The sequence below is a fragment of the Pseudophryne corroboree genome, unplaced genomic scaffold, assembly GCF_028390025.1.
Source record: "Pseudophryne corroboree isolate aPseCor3 unplaced genomic scaffold, aPseCor3.hap2 scaffold_1561, whole genome shotgun sequence".
Classification (NCBI taxonomy): domain Eukaryota; kingdom Metazoa; phylum Chordata; class Amphibia; order Anura; family Myobatrachidae; genus Pseudophryne; species Pseudophryne corroboree.
In genome coordinates, this window is record NW_026968193.1 from 30764 (window position 1) to 44055 (window position 13292).

Sequence of the window (13292 nt, forward strand, 5' to 3'; positions counted from 1 at the left end):
CCCTTATGTTGTATAAACAAAACAGGACATGCACACTTTAACCAACCCATCATTTCAGTGACAGGGTCTGCCACACGACTGTGACTGATATGACGGGTTGGTTTGGACCCCCCCCAAAAAAGAAGCAATTAATCTCTCCTTGCACAAACTGGCTCTACAGAGGCAAGATGTCCACCTCATCTTCACCCTCCGATATATCACCGTGTACATCCCCCTCCTCACAGATTATCAATTCGTCCCCACTGGAATCCACCATCTCAGCTCCCTGTGTACTTTGTGGAGGCAATTGCTGCTGGTCAATGTCTCCGCGGAGGAATTGATTATAATTCATTTTAATGAACATCATCTTCTCCACATTTTCTGGATGTAACCTCGTACGCCGATTGCTGACAAGGTGAGCGGCGGCACTAAACACTCTTTCGGAGTACACACTTGTGGGAGGGCAACTTAGGTAGAATAAAGCCAGTTTGTGCAAGGGCCTCCAAATTGCCTCTTTTTCCTGCCAGTATAAGTACGGACTGTGTGACGTGCCTACTTGGATGCGGTCACTCATATAATCCTCCACCATTCTATCAATGTTGAGAGAATCATATGCAGTGACAGTAGACGACATGTCCGTAATCGTTGTCAGGTCCTTCAGTCCGGACCAGATGTCAGCATCAGCAGTCGCTCCAGACTGCCCTGCATCACCGCCAGCGGGTGGGCTCGGAATTCTGAGCCTTTTCCTCGCACCCCCAGTTGCGGGAGAATGTGAAGGAGGAGATGTTGACAGGTCGCGTTCCGCTTGACTTGACAATTTTGTCACCAGCAGGTCTTTCAACCCCAGCAGACCTGTGTCTGCCGGAAAGAGAGATCCAAGGTAGGCTTTAAATCTAGGATCGAGCACGGTGGCCAAAATGTAGTGCTCTGATTTCAACAGATTGACCACCCGTGAATCCTTGTTAAGCGAATTAAGGGCTGCATCCACAAGTCCCACATGCCTAGCGGAATCGCTCCGTGTTAGCTCCTTCTTCAATGCCTCCAGCTTCTTCTGCAAAAGCCTGATGAGGGGAATGACCTGACTCAGGCTGGCAGTGTCTGAACTGACTTCACGTGTGGCAAGTTCAAAGGGCATCAGAACCTTGCACAACGTTGAAATCATTCTCCACTGCACTTGAGACAGGTGCATTCCATCTCCTATATCGTGCTCAATTGTATAGGCTTGAATGGCCTTTTGCTGCTCCTCCAACCTCTGAAGCATATAGAGGGTTGAATTCCACCTCGTTACCACTTCTTGCTTCAGATGATGGCAGGGCAGGTTCAGTAGTTTTTGGTGGTGCTCCAGTCTTCTGTACGTGGTGCCTGTACGCCGAAAGTGTCCCGCAATTTTTCTGGCCACCGACAGCATCTCTTGCACGCCCCTGTCGTTTTTTAAAAAATTCTGCACCACCAAATTCAAGGTATGTGCAAAACATGGGACGTGCTGGAATTTGCCCATATTTAATGCACACACAATATTGCTGGCGTTGTCCGATGCCACAAATCCACAGGAGAGTCCAATTGGGGTAAGCCATTCCGCGATGATCTTCCTCAGTTGCCGTAAGAGGTTTTCAGCTGTGTGCGTATTCTGGAAAGCGGTGATACAAAGCGTAGCCTGCCTAGGAAAGAGTTGGCGTTTGCGAGATGCTGCTACTGGTGCCGCCGCTGCTGTTCTTGCGGCGGGAGTCCATACATCTACCCAGTGGGCTGTCACAGTCATATAGTCCTGACCCTGCCCTGCTCCACTTGTCCACATGTCCGTGGTTAAGTGGACATTGGGTACAACTGCATTTTTTAGGACACTGGTGAGTCTTTTTCTGACGTCCGTGTACATTCTCGGTATCGCCTGCCTAGAGAAGTGGAACCTAGATGGTATTTGGTAACGGGGGCACACTGCCTCAATAAATTGTCTAGTTCCCTGTGAACTAACGGCGGATACCGGACGCACGTCTAACACCAACATAGTTGTCAAGGACTCAGTTATCCGCTTTGCAGTAGGATGACTGCTGTGATATTTCATCTTCCTCGCAAAGGACTGTTGAACAGTCAATTGCTTACTGGAAGTAGTACAAGTGGGCTTACGACTTCCCCTCTGGGATGACCATCGACTCCCAGCGGCAACAACAGCAGCGCCAGCAGCAGTAGGCGTTACACGCAAGGATGCATCGGAGGAATCCCAGGCAGGAGAGGACTCGTCAGACTTGCCAGTGACATGGCCTGCAGGACTATTGGCATTCCTGGGGAAGGAGGAAATTGACACTGAGGGAGTTGGTGGGGTGGTTTGCGTGAGCTTGGTTACAAGAGGAAGGGATTTACTGGTCAGTGGACTGCTTCCGCTGTCACCCAAAGTTTTTGAACTTGTCACTGACTTATGATGAATGCGCTGCAGGTGACGTATAAGGGAGGATGTTCCGAGGTGGTTAACGTCCTTACCCCTACTTATTACAGCTTGACAAAGGGAACACACGGCTTGACACCTGTTGTCCGCATTTCTGGTGAAATACCTCCACACCGAAGAGCTGATTTTTTTGGTATTTTCACCTGGCATGTCAACGGCCATATTCCTCCCACGGACAACAGGTGTCTCCCCGGGTGCCTGACTTAAACAAACCACCTCACCATCAGAATCCTCCTGGTCAATTTCCTCCCCAGCGCCAGCAACACCCATATCCTCCTCATCCTGGTGTACTTCAACACTGACATCTTCAATCTGACTATCAGGAACTGGACTGCGGGTGCTCCTTCCAGCACTTGCAGGGGGCATGCAAATAGTGGAAGGCGCATGCTCTTCACGTCCAGTGTTGGGAAGGTCAGGCATCGCAAACGACACAATTGGACTCTCCTTGTGGATTTGGGATTTCAAAGAACGCACAGTTCTTTGCGGTGCTTTTGCCAGCTTGAGTCTTTTCAGTTTTCTAGCGAGAGGCTGAGTGCTTCCATCCTCATGTGAAGCTGAACCACTAGCCATGAACATAGGCCAGGGCCTCAGCCGTTCCTTGCCACTCCGTGTGGTAAATGGCATATTGGCAAGTTTACGCTTCTCCTCCGACAATTTTATTTTAGGTTTTGGAGTCCTTTTTTTTCTGATATTTGGTGTTTTGGATTTGACATGCTCTGTACTATGACATTGGGCATCGGCCTTGGCAGACGACGTTGCTGGCATTTCATCGTCTCGGCCATGACTAGTGGCAGCAGCTTCAGCACGAGGTGGAAGTGGATCTTGATCTTTCCCTAATTTTGGAACCTCAACTTTTTTGTTCTCCATATTTTATAGGCAGAACTAAAAGGCACCTCAGGTAAACAATGGAGATGGATGGATTGGATACTAGTATACAATTATGGACGGACTGCCACGGTTAGGTGGTATAAAAAAACCACGGTTAGGTGGTATATATTATAATAATAATACAATTATGGATGGACGGACTGCCTGCCGACTGCCGACACAGAGGTAGCCACAGCCGTGAACTACCGCACTGTACACTGGTTGATAAAGAGATAGTAGTATACTCGTAACAACTAGTATGACACTATGACGACGGTATAAAGAATGAAAAAAAAACCACGGTTAGGTGGTATATATTATAATAATAATACAATTATGGATGGACGGACTGCCTGCCGACTGCCGACACAGAGGTAGCCACAGCCGTGAACTACCGCACTGTACACTGGTTGATAAAGAGATAGTAGTATACTCGTAACAACTAGTATGACACTATGACGACGGTATAAAGAAAGAAAAAAAAATACCACAGTTAGGTGGTATATATTATAATAATAATACAATTATGGATGGACGGACTGCCTGCCGACTGCCGACACAGAGGTAGCCACAGCCGTGAACTACCGCACTGTACACTGGTTGATAAAGAGATAGTAGTATACTCGTAACAACTAGTATGACACTATGACGACGGTATAAAGAATGAAAAAAAAACCACGGTTGGGTGGTATATATTATAATAATAATACAATTATGGATGGACGGACTGCCTGCCGACTGCCGACACAGAGGTAGCCACAGCCGTGAACTACCGCACTGTACACTGGTTGATAAAGAGATAGTAGTATACTCGTAACAACTAGTATGACACTATGACGACGGTATAAAGAAAGAAAAAAAAATACCACAGTTAGGTGGTATATATTATAATAATAATACAATTATGGATGGACGGACTGCCTGCCGACTGCCGACACAGAGGTAGCCACAGCCGTGAACTACCGCACTGTACACTGGTTGATAAAGAGATAGTAGTATACTCGTAACAACTAGTATGACACTATGACGACGGTATAAAGAATGAAAAAAAAACCACGGTTAGGTGGTATATATTATAATAATAATACAATTATGGATGGACGGACTGCCTGCCGACTGCCGACACAGAGGTAGCCACAGCCGTGAACTACCGCACTGTACACTGGTTGATAAAGAGATAGTAGTATACTCGTAACAACTAGTATGACACTATGACGACGGTATAAAGAATGAAAAAAAAACCACGGTTAGGTGGTATATATTATAATAATAATACAATTATGGATGGACGGACTGCCTGCCGACTGCCGACACAGAGGTAGCCACAGCCGTGAACTACCGCACTGTACACTGGTTGATAAAGAGATAGTAGTATACTCGTAACAACTAGTATGACACTATGACGACGGTATAAAGAATGAAAAAAAAACCACGGTTAGGTGGTATATATTATAATAATAATACAATTATGGATGGACGGACTGCCTGCCGACTGCCGACACAGAGGTAGCCACAGCCGTGAACTACCGCACTGTACACTGGTTGATAAAGAGATAGTAGTATACTCGTAACAACTAGTATGACACTATGACGACGGTATAAAGAAAGAAAAAAAAATACCACAGTTAGGTGGTATATATTATAATAATAATACAATTATGGATGGACGGACTGCCTGCCGACTGCCGACACAGAGGTAGCCACAGCCGTGAACTACCGCACTGTACACTGGTTGATAAAGAGATAGTAGTATACTCGTAACAACTAGTATGACACTATGACGACGGTATAAAGAATGAAAAAAAAACCACGGTTAGGTGGTATATATTATAATAATAATACAATTATGGATGGACGGACTGCCTGCCGACTGCCGACACAGAGGTAGCCACAGCCGTGAACTACCGCACTGTACACTGGTTGATAAAGAGATAGTAGTATACTCGTAACAACTAGTATGACACTATGACGACGGTATAAAGAAAGAAAAAAAAATACCACGGTTAGGTGGTATATATTGTAATACAATTATGGATGGACGGACTGCCTGCCGAGTTCCGACTGCCGACACAGAGGTAGCCACAGCCGTGAACTACCGCACTGTACTGTGTCTGCTGCTAATATAGACTGGTTGATAAAGAGATAGTATACAATACATACAACAATATACTACTATACTGGTGGTCAGGCACTGGTCACCACTAGTCACACTGGCAGTGGCACTCCTGCAGCAAAAGTGTGCACTGTTTAATTTTAAATTAATATAATATTATGTACTCCTGGGGGCTCCTGCTATAACAACCTGCAGTGCTCCCCAGTCTCCCCCACAATTATTATAAGCTTTGCCTTTTATACATTGATGTGCAGCACACTGGGCTGAGCTGAGTGCACACAGACTGAGTCACACTGTGTGACTGGCTGCTGCTGTGTATCGTTTTTTTTCAGGCAGAGAACGGATATAGCAGAGAACAGATATATTATATTAAAATAAATAAAAGTTAACTAACAACAACTGCACTGGTCACTGTGGTAAACTCTGTCTGACTCTGCACAATCTCTCTCTCTCTTCTAATCTAATTTCTAATGGAGAGGACGCCAGCCACGTCCTCTCCCTATCAATCTCAATGCACGTGTGAAAATGGCGGCGACGCGCGGCTCCTTATATAGAATCCGAGTCTCGCGAGAATCCGACAGCGTCATGATGACGTTCGGGCGCGCTCGGGTTAACCGAGCAAGGCGGGAGGATCCGAGTCTGCTCGGACCCGTGAAAAAAACATGAAGTTCGTGCGGGTTCGGTTTCAGAGAAACCGAACCCGCTCATCTCTAGTTCTAATTAACCCTGTTAGAGTAATAGCGGTCCCCAATGGTAAGACTGACGCAAATGGAGCCACACCCATTAGAAATATTGCAATGCACTGTCCCTGGTCACGAGCAGAATTAAGAACAATTCTGTCTGAATTTCCTGATCCCAGGAAAGACTTAGCCGCATGCCAAAGGTTCATTAAAGACCTAGGAAATTCCACTGAACCAAACAACAAAGATTGGAGAACACTACTGCGGGCATGTCTGCCCTCTAGTGTTGACCCTATTAAGTTTATAGCTGACTGTAAACTAGATCAGGAGGTTCCCCTTACGGATGCATACAATCAAGAAAATGTAATCAGAATCAATCTGCAACTGGGAATATATTTCCCAGCCGTAGTAAAATGGAATAAAATATTCTCCATTAAACAAATGGAAAGGGAAACTGCCCCTGAATATTTCCACAGAGCATTAGAGGAAATGGCTAAGTACACTGGGATCATGGACATTGAGACAAATATACACCATAGAGAGGTAGCGGTGTCCGTATTGATGGACGGTTTAAAGGAGGTATTAAAAAGTAGGGTACAAACTGCTCAACCCAACTGGAGAGGTATGTCGGTGGCCGCCTTAAGAGAGACTGCTGCTGGGCACGACAGGAATATTACAAGACACAGGGAGTCACAAAGTGATAAACTGATGGCAATAAGTATCCAGGCCCTCACAACAAGGCCGCCTCAGTCCAGATCACAGGTCCCTGGTGGTAAGCCGCATGTGGTAAAATGTTACAATTGTAGTAGGGAAGGACATTTTGCACGTAATTGTACCAATAACTCATATAATGCACATAAAAACCCTAGACAACGACACGACACACGACATTGGGAGCAGGGTCCACAGAGGCGGAGCTACGAGCCACATGCAGGGGAAACAAAAAGATACCCCCCGAACAGAGACTGGCAAGCCTCTGGTAGTTCCCAGCTAACTCCCTCACAAGTAGTTGCTGCCAGCGGGATTCAGGGAGGTCACCATACCCAATAGGGGTGTGGCCATACCTGTAATCTGCAGCCAGTAAAATTGATTGCAAGTCTTGGGAGTGAACCAGAAATTGCAATTAATGTAGCTGGTAAATCATTAAGCTTTCTTGTAGACACAGGGGCGGCCAAATCAGTGATAAATTCGACAGTGGGCATGAGAACCACTGGTAAGACAATTCCAGCCATAGGGGTAACGGGAGTAGTCCAGCACTACCCTGTTAGCAAACCAGCCGAGATTACAATAGGGCCTTTACATACCAAGCATTCCTTTTTGCTGGCTGCATCGGCACCGACTAATCTCCTGGGAAGAGACTTACTGTGTAAAAAGGGGTGCGTCATTTATTGTACTCCTGAAGGTGTATTCTTAGACATACCTGAGAATCACGCTCAGGAAGTGCGAGACATGTTAGACTCCCCGTCAAAATTAATGTCACATACCATTATGACAAATAGGACTCCCTCCCAAGTAGAAGAAATGACATCTCAGATACCAGAGTCACTTTGGACAAAAGATGGACAGGACACTGGATTAATGGCAAACGTAGCTCCAGTAGTTGTACAAGTAAAAGATGGTAGGATAGCTCCAAAAATCCCACAGTACCCTCTGAAGCCAGAGGTGGAGTTAGGAGTTTACCCAGTAATAGAGCGCTTGCTACAACAGGGCATTCTGGTAAGAACGTCCAGCACTGCCAATAGTCCCATCTTCCCTGTTAAAAAGAGTGGGGGGAGGGGTTACAGACTAGTGCAGGATCTAAGGGGGATTAACAAAATAGTTGAGAGTCAGTTCCCCGTAGTGCCAAATCCAGCTGTCATCCTAATGCAAATCCCTCCCACTGCCAAATTTTTCACTGTTATTGACCTCTGCTCCGCTTTCTTTTCGGTACCTCTGCACCCTGACAGTCAATATTTGTTTGCATTCACATACAGAGGATTCCAATACACATGGACTCGATTACCACAAGGATTCATAGATAGTCCAAGTATATTTTCTCAGGCTTTGCATGATTGTTTACAGTCTTTCCAACCAGTGAGTGGATCAGTATTAATACAGTACGTGGATGATCTACTACTGTGTTCTGATTCACTGGAAGCATCTCTGAAGGATACGAAACAGCTCCTGTTTCATCTTTCAGACACAGGACACAAGGTTTCCAAAGACAAGTTGCAATTATGCCAAACTAAGGTAAAATATTTGGGACACTGTCTAACACAAGGACTGAGACACCTGACCGCTGATAGAATTCAAGCAATTAGAGACATGACTCTGCCACAAACCCAGCAACAGATCAGAACATTTTTAGGAATGTGTGGGTATTGCCGTAACTGGATCCCAGGGTTTTCCATCCTAGCGTTACCCTTGCAGGAAATGGTCTCCTCAAACAAACCTGATCGGATTTCGCATACAGACGAGTCTGAGACAGCATTTGAGAGACTTAAACAGTGCCTAACGCAGGCACCAGCATTGGGTATGCCTGACTATGGGAAACCCTTTGAACTATACGGAACAGAAAGTGCTGGTTGCGCGGCAGGTGTACTAACCCAAAAATACGGTGATGCCAGCAGGCCGGTAGCATACTACAGCGCTCAGCTAGACACGGTAGCGCGATCCCTCCCCACATGCTTGCGAAGCATTGCTGCGATAGCATTGCTAGTGACAAAAAGCGAAGATGTCGTGCTAGGCCACAACCTCACAATCCATACGCCACATGCAGTGTCAGCCTTATTGAATTCTGCCCAAACCAGACACGTATCATCAGCGAGGTTTACAAGATGGGAATTGGCCCTAATGGCCCCCGTAAACATCACCATAAGGAGATGCAGTGCATTAAATCCTGCAACATATCTCCCAGGTGTGCCTGGTCAGGCACAAAGGGTGGAAGGTGAGAGTGATGGGGAAGGAGGATTTAATACAAAGGAAGATACACATGATTGTATGGAATATTTGACCCAAAATTTTACCGCAAGGCCTGACATCAGTGACAACCCACTGGAAGATGCAGAACTTACGTTCTACACGGACGGTAGTTGTCATAGACAGTCAGACTCGGGAGACTTGTGTACTGGATACGCAGTCGTAGATGACCAAGGCACCATAGAAGCGGAACCGCTAGGCCCACCTCACTCAGCCCAGGTTGCTGAACTGGTCGCCCTAACCAGAGCATGTGAATTGGCTAAGGGCAAATCAGCCAATATCTACACCGATTCTAGATACGCATTCGGGGTAGTCCATGATTTCGGAGCCCTATGGCGCCTCAGAAATTTCATGACGGCAGCTGGTACACCGGTAGCGCATGCAGCTCACATAAAAAGGCTTCTAACAGCGATACAGGAACCCGACAGAGTGGCTGTTATCAAATGTAAAGCACACACATATAGCCAAGACCCAGTATCGCTTGGTAACAGCCGAGCAGACGAAGCAGCTAAGTTAGCAGCTGCTACCCCCAGACAGACAGACACCACACAACTGATGGTATTTAATACCATCAACACACAGAAGTTGTGTGAGATGCAAAATTTGTGTTCCACACAGGAAAAGGCAGTCTGGAGGGCAAAGGGATATGGCCAGGAGTCCTCAGGACTCTGGACGGATGGACAAGGTAAACCGGTGGCCCCCAGAGCATATCTTCCATGTCTGGCTGAAGCAGCTCATGGGCTGACTCATCTAGGCAAGGAAGGGATGTGCAAATTGGTAAGAACATATTGGTGCGCCCCAGGATTCTCCTCTCATGCGAGTAAAAGAGCAATGTCATGCCTTACCTGTTTGAGAAAGAATATTGGAAAGGCAATACCTACAGAACCATCCCATATCCCACCTGCCGGCGGCCCTTTCCAGGTAATACAGATTGACTTCATTCAATTACCCCCTTGTCGAAATTTGAAATATGTACTTGTCTGTATAGATGTTTTCTCAAATTGGGTCGAAGCATTTCCTGCGGCCACAAATACCGCTATGTTTACTGCTAAGAAAATTGTGCAGGAATTTGTATGTAGATATGGCATCCCTAGAATAATTGAGAGTGATAGGGGTACCCATTTTACAGGTGATGTCTTTCAAGGAATGTGTAAATTGATGGGAATTGATAGCAAGCTGCACACTCCGTACCGTCCACAGGCGAGTGCGAAAGTGGAAAGAGTGAACAGCACTATTAAAAATAAACTGAGTAAAGTGATGGCAGAGACAGGATTGACATGGCCAGAAGCTTTACCCATTGTACTGTACAGCATCAGAACCACTCCCAGGTCCCCTCTTAATATGTCTCCCTTTGAAATCTTGTTTGGTCGACAACCGCATGTTATGATTAACCCTCAGGATGATTTGAAGTGTAACAATGAAGTAACTGTAAAATACTTGATTAACATGAGTAAACAGTTAAGGAATCAAAATGATAATCTGAAGTTGGTGATTCCTGATTTACCAGATAGTAATTGTCATGACATTGAACCTGGGGATTATGTGATGATACGGAATTTTCTACGCTCAGGTTGCCTTATTGACAGATGGGAAGGACCATACCAGGTTTTATTGACTAGCACTACAGCATTGAAGGTTGCTGAGAGAGAGACTTGGGTTCATTCATCCCACTGCAAGAAGGTTGCTGATCCAGAGAAGTCCCGTGATAAGGAACAGACGGTAGAGGTTGTATCACTGGAGTGTCTGTTCCAGGAGGACTGAGGCGGCACCTGAGCCGTGAAAATCTCAAGACCAAGAGCTGTTGCCGATCCCCCGTTCCCTTTTATTGTTTTTATCCAACTTCCCATCCCCTCTCCTTCAAATTATTTTTCCCCCTTCTCATTCTTCTCCGTTTCCTCCTACAAGATGGACTTGCCCCAAGAGACTGTGATCCGGATTTTCCTGTTGACCATGATGTTGACCAGAGCAGTCTGTTCCGGCGAGAGTACCATGGAGTTCGAGAGAGGTTCTGGAATGGATTCTGATGACAGAGATGGAGGCGTAGTTTTCCAAGAACAACTTAACCAACAAGTAAAGGCGAGTATCAGAAAACGATCCGATAGCATTGACCACAGAAGGAATTGTGATGGATTGTTAGCTGAAGAAAACTGTATCTGTAGGCTCTGTGACAATGTCATTGAGGATGGGTGTATTAAGAAATGCCAATCCAGTTTTAATATCCATATGGACCGGCATCCCTTGAGTGACTATCACTCTTTAGTGGGTAATGTGCTTAATAAAACAGATTGTTGGGTATGCTCTCAAGTACCTCAGGGTCATAGCAAATCAGGGCTAGTACCATTTCCTTTAACGATAGAGGAGGTACTTGAGTTAAATGGTGGGAGACTGGTGGACCGGAGGTTTAATATCTCCAGCCCTCCTAGTTTGAAGCTCCACCAATACCATGTGGATAGGTCCCTATTATGTTTCAACATCTCCAATCCCCGAAAGCCGGGAAATTGGGAAGTGTCATGGAGTAACCACACCATGACCTTTTCGCATAGAGCAGATAGAATGCCTACAGATGCAGAGCTTGTACGCCACATAGCCAGTAGAGGAAAATCTTTCCGGTATAGGTATACCTTAGGAAATAGGATTACTAAAGTTGGAGAGGTATCACCAGGATACTGTGCACATATCGTACAACCTGATACGTGTACTAAGCAGATGGAAGAATTAGGGTTAGGAGATTTCACATGGAAGGTGTGTAATATGGTTATGTCCTACTCCGTCCCATATGTTCTCCCCGATGATGCATATTTCATATGCGGGAGAAAGGCGTACAAGTGGCTTGCCCCAAACTCTGAAGGATTGTGTTATATTGGAAAAGTACTGCCTGAAGTAATGACTGTATCACATGACAAAATGAAAGACATACACCGTGGTGCCCAAGCTCCTTATACTCACACCCATTACGAGCACGTTGTTAAAAGGCACCTGATAGAGAAGACAGAGCATCCGGCCTCTGATCTGATAAGTGAATCCACCGGGATTCAATTCTTAATCGCGTTAGATTTCACCCGCACCGCTAGAGGAGTGCTGAATTATAAATACATTTCTGCGCTCGCCAATTTATTAGATAATATCACTGAAATGTATGATGACACGTTTAGGTATACTGGAAGAGAACTTCAGGCTTACAAAACAGAACTGGTACAGCATAGAATGGTTCTCAATTACCTCACAGCAGTGACAGGCGGATATTGTGTCACACTGGCAACACAATACGGCGTGAAATGTTGCACATATATTACGAATAGCACCGAGGATCCGGTCGAGGTCATAGACCAAAAGATGGACGATATTCTCCAACTGAAGTGGGAATTTTGCAGAAGACACAATCTCACCCTTGCTACTGTGAGTAATGAGCTGACTAGTTGGGTGTCATGGTTGAACCCGCGAAATTGGTTCTCCGGTTTAGGAGAATGGGCCCAAGGAATTATAATGGATGTTGGGAAGTTTCTCCTATGTATCTTAGGTGTTGTCATATCAATTGGTTTGATATTTAGATGCGGTCAGGCTTTAATGAGGTGCAATCGACGTACCAGGGTAATGAGTTTAAGGGGTGAGGAAACTGTAATTCCAATGGACTTGATTTATGACCCAAATGTAGAAACAATGATGTGATGAAAATGCGATTTCTACGGTCCGTTTCTTTCACCTGTTTTTCCGTTTTCCTCCAAGGTAAAAAGACCCACTTAGACGAGGAATTTGATGAGCCGATATACAGACAACAGATGGATTAAAAGAAGAAGTTTTGACAACTTTATACACTGATTTGATGAACTATGCCATGGATCCCCAGTTTCCCTAGAAATTTTAAAATTACGCTAGCCCAACACTTTTGTAAATCTATGGACATTGACAGCTTTTGCTCGCACCTTATGAGCAAAAGCACAAAGAAGACTGCAATCAACAGACACCAAACAAGACCTCAATCGACGAATGTTCATTTACCTGACATAGAATACCACCGCATTTACCGTAATTATGTCTTTTCTTCATTTCTACAACCCTCAGGTAATGACACACATAGTCGATAGGGAATACAGGCACAGATATCAGCAATCACATATCTCCCCCATTCATGTATCATCAACTAAAATGTGCTCCCCCATTTTGTTGCAACCACAGCCGAAAAGAGCTAGGTAAAGTTTGACAGCCCATCCACAGACCCGTACCACGGGATAAGAAGGAATTCGAATGTATACTTCGCAAT